A 10,807-nucleotide genomic window follows, 5' to 3' on the forward strand; every position below is an offset into this window, starting at 1 on the left:
CAGTTCTAATAAGGGTTGACAGTTGTGTGAGAATTCTACATAAACAGTGCAACAAACATTTCAACTCCAGAATATCTGCACCTTGGCTTTTACAGTTATTCAAATACAGTCATGTCATCTTCTTGCACATTGTCATAAGTGTCCAGCCCCCGAATTTCGGCCTGAATTTCTTGCGACTACATTTCCTGTACCACCACTGGCCCCAGTCTGTCATGCCTAGTAATTGAGCTCTCCTTAAATTAGCACTGCTTGTCCAAGTGGTCTGCTCATAGTGCATTGACAACACAGCTGTCAGTGATTTTATCCCATGAATTTTTCACCCAAGTCATGACCTGTTGCAGGCGAGGCTTCACAAAATTTCCTTGCTGATTTTTCTCCATTCTATTTTCAATGTAGTCATTGAATTCCATGAGCAAATGGTCCTTGAATGGCTTGTTTATTGCAATATCAAGAGTTTGGAGATAGACAGTCATTCTTGCGGGAATCATTATTTGATCTATTCTCCTTCATGCTAGGAATTTCTTCCTTTCTTTATCGCGATGAGCGCTGGCTGAATCCCAGACTAGCAGACCTCTTTTGCCACTTCACAAAACAAGTGGCAGCATTACATCGACCCACTTCCTTATAACTTCTTTTGTGCACCAGGTTTTTTCAGTTTCAAGAATGCAAATGCCTGAGACATGTTCAGTCTTATCTTTCTTGCTCTTACTAATGATTAGAGGTGGGGTTTTCTTTCCATCTACATGAATTGCCAAAATACAAGTAACACGTACACTCTCGTTACCAGTGGAGGGAATATAGATTGACGAGGTACCCCTCTGATCAATTGTTGTTTGAGATCCTTGGCCCATAAACACTGCAGTTTCATCCATAGCAATCATGTTGCAGAGTTGGTATTTAGAAAAGTCAATGCCATCAGCAAAGGACTTAAACACAAGTGCACATTTAATAACTTCAATATCTTCCAGCTTGAACAGTTTTGTTGATCTTCTTAGGGACATTTCATATCACTGAAGGAAGCCATTCAGCCAATGTTGTGATGCTTTGAATTCTTCTGGGGATATTTCTAACTGTGGTGCTATTGCAAGGGCAAATGCTTGAATATCAGCCCTGCGCACAACCAAAGCCTTTGCTCTCCTGTTAACAATCCACTTCACAGATGATGTCTTCAAGCTCAGGAAATAATGGTTGCCAACCTGATCCGCACTTACACTTCTTAGCATTTCCCTCATCGGCCTGTTGACTGAGGTTAACGTACGCTGCTCACCATTTTTGGACCATTCGGAGATCTAACTTCTTCTCTTTACAGAAGGCTGTCAGGTTCTTTCCATGGGAATCCTCCACGATTCCTTTCTTGTAATCGACGGAATCGCTCTTTCTTTTTGCACTCATCTTGTCTGGGGGGGGGGTTAATTGAAGACTTACGCGACCGAAGTGGCAACACAAAATGGCACTGATTATGAAAAGAAGACACTACCACAGCTTCTCGTTACCTTGAGCACACTACCCATGCATTGTCTATACTTTGACCGATCAAAGTACACCTGCATGGGTTTATGGGCCAAGGATCTCAACCGTCAAGTGTGAGTGATGATTAGGGTTACAGTAAGAATCGGAACTGGGGCTTATTTTTGGGGTAGGGCTTATATCATGAACACCCTGGAAAAACCATGATAGGCCTTACTCTCGAGAATGCTTTCACGAAAGTGCTTTTCACCAAAAAAGCACTTTTGTGACTGCTCTAAAAAAAGATAAAAATGCGGGGAAATGTCTGTTACTGAGATTGTAACATAGTGGGGATAAGGGAATATTCCCTTTTTCCCATTGTAGTGCAATCTCGGAGTGAGAATATAAAAGTTGGAGGGTGTGGGGGGCACAGGTTAGCTTGCCCTCTGCGTAAACGTGAGCACTGTGTTTTTTTTTTTTAATTTTGTTGTTTTTTAATTTTTTTTGCACACTTTAGTGAAAGTACTTTTTCGGTGAAAAACAGTTTCGCTTAAGTGTGTTTGGTCATTTACATTTTGTGGAAATGTGATTTCATGCAATAGTCCTAGATCTATATATATATATATATATATATATATATATATACACATGTGTATAAATACACACACACACACACACACACACGTGTATATATATATATATATAGGTGTAGGACAGTTGGTCAAATGACCAGCTACACCGACACCAAGAATTTCAAAGTGAAACCAAATACAAGTTTTTCACTAGGTGGCAAACACATCTGCATATCTATACCCCTGTTAATTATATATATATTGACTGTGAGATTGCACAGTCCTCAGGGAAAGAGGATATTTGTTATTCTTACACACCTGCCGTCCATCTGTCTACATTGACCAAATGGTACAAATGAAACAGATATCGATGTATGTGGTCATTTGACCAAATGAACAGCTGTTTGCAAACCATATTTATATGTATATATTTATATATATATATAATGCGTATTTGTTTTCAGCATCCCATACAAGGTGGTGCTAACTTCTTACATATCTTATTCTGATAAAACTTCCTAGGTATTCTGGAAAGATCTTTACTGTTAATAGGTTGACAGATCATTACATTCCTTCTTCTTATTCTGTTTTTATCTCTTTATCTTTTCCTCTGTTCTGGCAAAGGACACCCCATATTCTGCTCCCCTTTTCCTATCATGGTTTTTATAAGATTTCACATTTTGTGATCCATATTTTCCAAGTGTCGCTCTTTATCTCCTGTACCCAGCCTCCATTTGTTGATACTTATGAGCACTCACAGTTTTTACTGCAGTACTCTCTATTACTGTAGTGGCATAGTTATCTCTTGTGGCCTAAAGAAACTTACTGTCTCCTTTTGACCCTTTCCTTAACCCATTATGACTGCATTCAGCATTCATGCTTGAATTCTCAAGCTGTTTTTTTCCCATCATTTCCTGTCTCAAAAAAGTTGCAACTACTAAGGTTCTACCTACTCATCCTCATCACAAACTTTCTGCTGAATGAACTTAAACTACATACATACCTAAGGTCTTCTCTCACTACTTTCTCTGTGATTAACACACCCACATTTCTGCTAGTTTCCAGTTCAGTTTGATTTCTGAGACTACCTGGAATTTGCAACAGTGAATTAAGGGTATGAGCTGTAAATTAGCTACTTCCTGGAGGACAGTGTTTGATTCCCATAGCCTCCATTTGCCTACTGTGCACTCCCAGTTTTTATTTTATTTATTTTATTTAACATTTGTTTACCAGGAAAGTTCGACTTGGAGAGAGGCAATTTTTAGCGGAGGCCCAGGGAGAAACACTCCAGACACATCTTTATAATGTGGTAGGAAACACACATGAACACGGGAAGGACACGCAGACTCGGCACAGAAGGCATCCCAGCTAAGAATAGAACTGGAAAACCTCTTGCTGTTAGAACAATGCAAACCACTGCACCACTATTGTCCAACTGTGTGTTGTGCTTGGTTGCATCCTGGTGATTCATAAACCTCCCATGCACATCACGCATACACATCTCACTAAACCAGATATGATCAGCTGGCTGTGTGCATTGAGCAGCACTGTTAATCATGTATGTCGAGTAGCCTCTGCTCAAGCCCACAAAACATGCTCACTGTCACATTGAGGTAAGGCAGGGCTCATGTACACAATGTAAACAAAGGAATGTACATAAACCTGAGTTCAGTAAGTATGTGTACATGTCACAACAACAAATACAGCAACAGGGAATATATGAATCTATTATGTCAGTGTATAAATTTCAATATATGCCTATGGACACGATTACACATGTGTACAAGGAATACCACTCATAATAGTTAGCCCTTAGGAAAAGTAATCATAACAGAAGTGCACCTGATGTCATTATTGTGTAACAACTGCTGCCTTCACTGTTTTATACTAGTATAAGTAATTGCACTGTAAAGCAGTTGTGCCTATCTAAACATTGCATTACATGCACACTACCTACTGCTGCCACACATACACAATTAATGCAGTATGACAAAGTATACCTCTGAAAGCAGTGTACCATCATGTTGTAAATAAAAAAAAATGTCTCATGAATTGAGCATTGTGCAGCACATTGTAATACCTGAATCAAAACATGCAACGTACCTGACAGACAAGTGCAACAGTACCATCAAGTAGTAAGTGAACTGTAGAAACTACTAGACTTTACATACAACAGGCGTACACTGGTCTATAATAATGTTGGTATCCACAGTGCATCAGCCACTACCTGCATTGCAAGGCAGTCAGCAGAGCCATGGTGTCAGAGGCTAATTATCAACATTTATTTATTTATTTTTTTGCCACAAAACAATAAATGACAATAACTATTTCCCACTACTGATTACTTATCACACTCTGTGCTAACGGTCATGCAATGGAATACACTATTATACTGAGCATGCTCATAGGATGGCACAGCGATTACTGGATGAACATCACCTATCTATCCCAAACAGAACAAAATATTATAACACAGGTGCTAAGACATTTTATGTCGACACTATGTAGCATGTCACACATCCCGATTTGTTAAATAAGCCATGTTTGCTTGAAACCACTGTATAGAGAACAAAATAATAAAAAGCTTTCCACTACTGGATTCAAATGGCTGTAATATATATTAAGTTCCTCTTGAGCTGTGCAGTAACTGATGATGTCACAATAGAAGTTATATCATAGTTGTCAGACAACACCCACTTGAAGGAATAACCTGAGCAGTGCATTTGAATGCATATGGCTTCCATTAACGGGATTAAAAATACTTGGCCTTTCTCTCCCTATTAATAAATATTTTCAGCATTTAAATTGTAAACTTCAATTGTTTTGAAGACGCCAATCCTGCCTGTTAGCATTCTTTAACAGAATCAGTAGTTGCACCTTCCTAGACTTGAACACCTGCCTATCATAGTTCACAGAGCTGTATATCAGTCACTAACACAACAGAAAGAATACTATTTGAAGTTTCATGAAAAACACATTTAAAGGGATTACATCAGCAGTGTACTGGAATGGTTATGCCTCCCCCCAACGTATAGTGTGATGGCTCACAAAACTTTAGCCTTGTTGGTATTTACACAAGAGTGAGTCAACCAGGTGGTAGGATGCACACTGTGGGACATATGAAGAAATGAGGACATAAGAGCAAAAGCCAAAGTAGCTCCAATTGCAGAAAAGATCAAAGAGAACAGATTATGGTCAGTCAGATGTGCATGTGCAGAAAAGCAGAAGACAATCTAGTGAAGAAGATTTGGGGCAGACACTAAGAAGTAAGAGGAAATGAAGATGTCCAGCAAAGAGGTGGATGGATTGTGTGAGAGAAGATTTGTGACAGTCAGGTTTAAGTGCTGAAGAATGCAGGAGTGTGGCATTGAATTGAAAGGATGGGGACAGTTAACAGAATACCCCAACGCCATGTAGAAAATGGGGAAAAAGAGAGCTGCTACTGCTGCTGATGATGATGATGACGACATGCCCTCCTTCATACCCATAACTTTGACATCCTCTGTCTAACAGAAACATGGTTAAAACCAACAACCACTTTACCATTTGACCCACTTAAAAATAGCAAGGCTGAGGTACTTAATACCAAATTCCAGACTAATAAGAACAAATCCCTATATATCATTTGCATCTACCTTCCACCTGGTAATAATATTAGCACGATAGAGAATATACTAAGCCAGGTGTCCTCCACATACCCCCAAGAAATTACTTGGTGATTTTAACATTGATTGGACAACTATCAAAGCTGATAATCCCTCGTCCCTAATCAACCTTCATGGATTCAGTCAAACTATAACCTCCACTACTAGAATCAACAAACCAAACAAAAAAGAGAGCATACTAGACTGGATTCTTATAAATAGACAACAACAAACGTAGAATGTTGGAACTCTACCCGACGATATTAGCGATCATACTTTAACCTATATCCTTAGGCATAAAAATGATATCTCAAATCCCCCCATTTACAGAATCATACATACCAACAGACATTTCAACCCAACATTATTCCAAAATAAACTAAATGCTTGTGACTGGAACCCTTTAAAAATTTTACCACTTGAACAAGCCATTGACTATCTAAACTCTAAATTTCTATTTATCCTTGATAAGCATGCACCCAAAAGGATCATCAAAATGAAAGCCAAACCAGCCCCCTGGCTTTCCAAAGAAACCAAACAAAAAATCTTACTTAGAAATAAATCCTGGGCAAAGTGGAGAGCTAACAAAAATACTTCTGAGCAACTACTGTTTAAGCAACTGAGAAATAGTACAAAAAAGGCAATACTATCCGACAAAAAAAAAAAACTACTATAAACTACAACAAAACCACAAAAATAACCCCCAGAAGTTTTGGTCTAGTATAAATACATTCCTTTCCCCAGGGCACTCTCAGACACCAGCCCCACTTCCAGCAGACCCAAACACCCCCCAGCAAACAGCCAATGCCTTTAATTCCTTCTTTACGGAAACCATACAAACACTAGCAAGCCAACTTACTCTAGACAGCTCAAACCTTGCCACTTCCACACCTAGTACTCTATCTGCTTTCTCAATACAACCAGTCTCTACCACTCTTATCTTCAAACTCATCCAAAAACTTAAGCCCTGTACCCCTTCTGCTGACCAGCTACCTTCTGAATACCTCCAAAAAGCAGCCAAAGTAATCTCTTATCCTATATCCATCCTCATAAATAGAACCATTAAGGAAGGGAATGTTCCTAACATCTGGAAAATCTCCCATATCATTTCCCTTCACAAAGGCGGAAACTCAAACGACTACTCTAACTATCTGCCAATAGCACTTTTATCTCCCTTAGCTAAAATGATGGAAAAATGTGTTCATCATCAACTGTTAAACCATTTAACTCAAAATAACATGATAGCTAAATGCCAACATGGTTTTAGGCCATCCCATAGTACCACGACAGCCCTGCTATCCTTTACAGATGTTATAAATAGAAATCGCAACAACAACAACCTCTCATCTGCTCTCTTTATTGACCTCTCCAAAGCTTTCAACATGGTTAACCATGCCCTTCTTATCAACATTCTTGAATCCTTCGCCCTTGACTCTTTAGCAATTAAATGGTTCAGGTCCTACCTAACCAATAGACAACAAGCAGTTCTTTGGGCAGATAATATATCATCTCTTCTACCTGTCACCCTGGGAGTCCCTCAGGGCTCTATTCTAGGTCCACTTCTCTTCTCTCTTTTTATTAACGACCTGCATGTAACAATCCCAAATGCCACCTGCATTCAATATGCAGACGATTCAACATTAATCTGTTCAGCAAGCTCACCATCTGCACTACATTCCCTGACACAGAAAGTATTCAATTCAGTTGAAACTTGGTTCACTAAACGTTGTCTCCTTCTTAATGCTAAGAAAACCAAGCTCCTTCTTTTTACACCAACCAATAAGTCCACCCTAATAGATTTCTCTATCACTTCCAGTAATGATACTATCATACACCCTGACTGCACAACCAAGTTGTTAGGAATTACTATTTATAATAACCTTACATTTGATAATCACATAAATAACACCATTAAAACTATCAACAAGAAAATTGGTTCCTTATATCGAATCAAATCCTTCTTAACTCCAACAGCTAAAACCCAAATTGCACACTCCCATTTAATTTCTACTCTTCTTTATGCCTCTCCCATATACTGAACCTCTTCTCAGAACAAAATAAATACAACAGCTTAAATAATAAATACATACATAAAAGCTTTTGTGCTGTGCAAAAAAAACTAATGCCCAAGTTTTTACAGGTCTTAATTTGTTTTTGTAAAATTATGTTGTTGTTACTTAAAAGCTATCCTTAGATAGTAATTTTGATAGAGTTAATATAAACAGACAGAAAACTGTACCTGTTCTTACATTTTTAGAGGTCAGGAAACTTTAAGTCAAAGTAATTTATTATATTATAATATATATATAATATGTAATAGTATTTTTTATATATATTATATTTATATATATTTTTTAGTTTTTTGTTGTTTGTATACATTATATATATATTATATATAATTATTTTATACTACAATGATGACTCTCGAGTCTATAGCAGTATTCAATTGCTTTAAATGCAATAAGTTAATTTAATTTGATCTATTTTAGCTGATTGTTTAATTACTTGATTATGTATGTAATTATTTAAGCTGTAACCATTGTGTTTATGTTTGTCTGAAGAAGTGCGGATAATATCTGCATCAGGTCCGTTATTTTTTTTTTTTTTCTTTTTTTTTTTTTTATGTTTTCAATATATACGAACCTCAAAAAGAATAACCTTGTCAAACTAGAGCATGCCTATAACAACATCGCCAGATTTGCCACGGGTAATCCTTTGCGTACCCACCACTGCCTAAACCTCATGCAGCTGGGCTGGCTAGAAATCCAAAACCTTCTAAAAATCTCCCAACTAACCATGACCCACAAGATATTTTATCAACCTAATAGAACTCCTATACTATCCAATCTCATAATCCCCTATAAAAACCTAGATATACTACGCTCCTCTAACAAGCTTCTAGCTAGCATAACCAAAACTAACAATTTGGCTGGAAACTCCCTGTTTTCTAACACTGTGAGAAAAGATTGGAATCTACTTCCCAAAGAACTAACATCACTCTCTTCTTTGCCTCTCTTTAAACAAAAGCTCAAAACACACTTTAAAATCCACTGGTTATGCCCATGCAGTAAACCAGACTAACCATTCCTTGCCTGTGCTCATAGTTGTCTATACCATACTAAGTTTTTTTTGTTTTTTTCCTCATTATTTCTCTTATGAGGAACTGAGCTGGTGATCACAATGATACAATGATTCATACTGGTTGACAAAAAAAAAAAAAAAAAAAAAAGATGCATACTTTATTTCTACTATGTTTATGTACTATGTAACAATTATCATTCCTTCATTGTTTGTATTTCATGTTTTTACTGTTTGGAGCTTTTCTCCCCGGGCCTCTACTGAAAATGGAAATATATCCAGCTAGACCAGCCCGGTCAACAAATGTAAAATAAATAAAATAAATAAATTAGCTGCTCATGCCACAGGATAAGTCTTACGACATGGGCTACACATTTTTGAATGAATGACATCAGCAGTGGGTTGAAAAGCAGACATTTGGCCTACAGTTGCTGAGGGATCCTTCTCACTATGCAAATGTTTCCTATGAGTGGAATCATTCACATCAGACATTAGCCTTTTAACCCAGTCCTACGTATCACTATAGTCAGCCACAGTCTCCTTAGTTAGCCATTGCCGGATTCAAATACCTTCCTATTTAACTCCACAATCTACAGATCATCGCATCAATTTCTGACATGACAGGAGAAACCCTACTACAAGTGTGAAACCCGACACATCATTTTGTGTTACAAAGTAAAGCAAATGTTTGCTTAAAAGAGAGTGAAAGAGTTAGTAGAGCCTTCTTTCTATGTAAATTTTTCTCCTGAGGGGAAGTTAACATACTAGATCTGATGCATACGTCAGTCATACCTATCTCTACTGTCAGGCACACTATCACTAGTTAATCATGGTGGAGTTGAACACCTGCCTACGTCCACAATTTAGAGAACTGAGCGTTGATCACTCATGCTGCAGAAGAAGTCATGTTGCAAGTGTGAAATGGAACACATTTGAAGGGATGATATCATCATTGCTTTGAAAAACAGATTTTTGGTTTAAAATAGATTGACATTGTTTATTGAGCCTTTTCGCAGTGAAAATTTCACTCTATTGCTGTTTACACATTAGGTCTGTTGGAGAAGCCAGTCCTACCTATCACTGCAGTCAGACACTCTTTCACTAGTTAGTCATGGCTTCATTCGAACACTTGTGTGTCTAAGACAATAACCTACAAAAAATGGAATCAACTACAGACACCGCAGAAGAAGTCTTATTATAAGCGTCTGGCAGCAACTAGTTGAAGTTTGCATGACGTATGCTTGAGTGAATGGCCAATGTGGTGCAACAGACTGACAGACAAACCAACAGTGTATCAATCATGACTCACAACATAATGTAACAATAACTCACACACCACATCATAGTTCATAGGTTGGTTCATAGGTTGGTACTAGGCTATTGGCCCTAGGGCCTATACAAGCCTAGCCATAACAATTCCCTGGCTATTTCTTCACACACTATTTACTTCCCTGGACCCCTGTCTAGCAGGGCGACTGACATGATCCCCGGGGTGAATTTCCTTTCTCCCATCCAATTGTCAAGGTTCCTTTTGAAGAGGGTCAAAGAGGTGCTCTGCATGACATGTATAGGCTGTCTATTCCAGAGTCTGGGGAGTCTCTGGATCAGGAACCCATCCCTCCAGCATGTTTTGTTTATTGTGATGACAAGGTTTAGATCTCTGGAGCGTATGGCTCTTAGCGATTGGGATTTCTTTAAGTGTAGCATGTCCAACAGGTCTGGGTTTGACATGGCCTTGTATGTTAAGCAGAGATCGCCTCTGAGTAGACGATATATGACAGAGTATAGCTGGAGTTTTTTAAGGTGGTCAGCATAGGGCATCTGCTTTAGGCCTGTGATACTTTTAGTGAAGTATTTCTGCGGACTTTCCAGTTGTTGCAGATGTCTTGAGAAGTACATACCAAACGGGGAGTTGTATTCTATAATGGGTCTAATGAGGGATGAGTAGAGTGGGACCATGACCTCATTTTTTTCTGGATGAAAAGCCCTTAGTGATGAGGTGTGCCACATAGAAGGATTTCCTGACTGTTGTGGCAATGTGGTTATTGAAAGTGAGACCACTGTCCA

The sequence above is a fragment of the Protopterus annectens genome, chromosome 8.part0 (genome assembly GCF_019279795.1).
Source record: "Protopterus annectens isolate FY-2018-M chromosome 8.part0, PAN1.0, whole genome shotgun sequence".
NCBI classification, from domain to species: Eukaryota; Metazoa; Chordata; order Ceratodontiformes; family Protopteridae; genus Protopterus; species Protopterus annectens.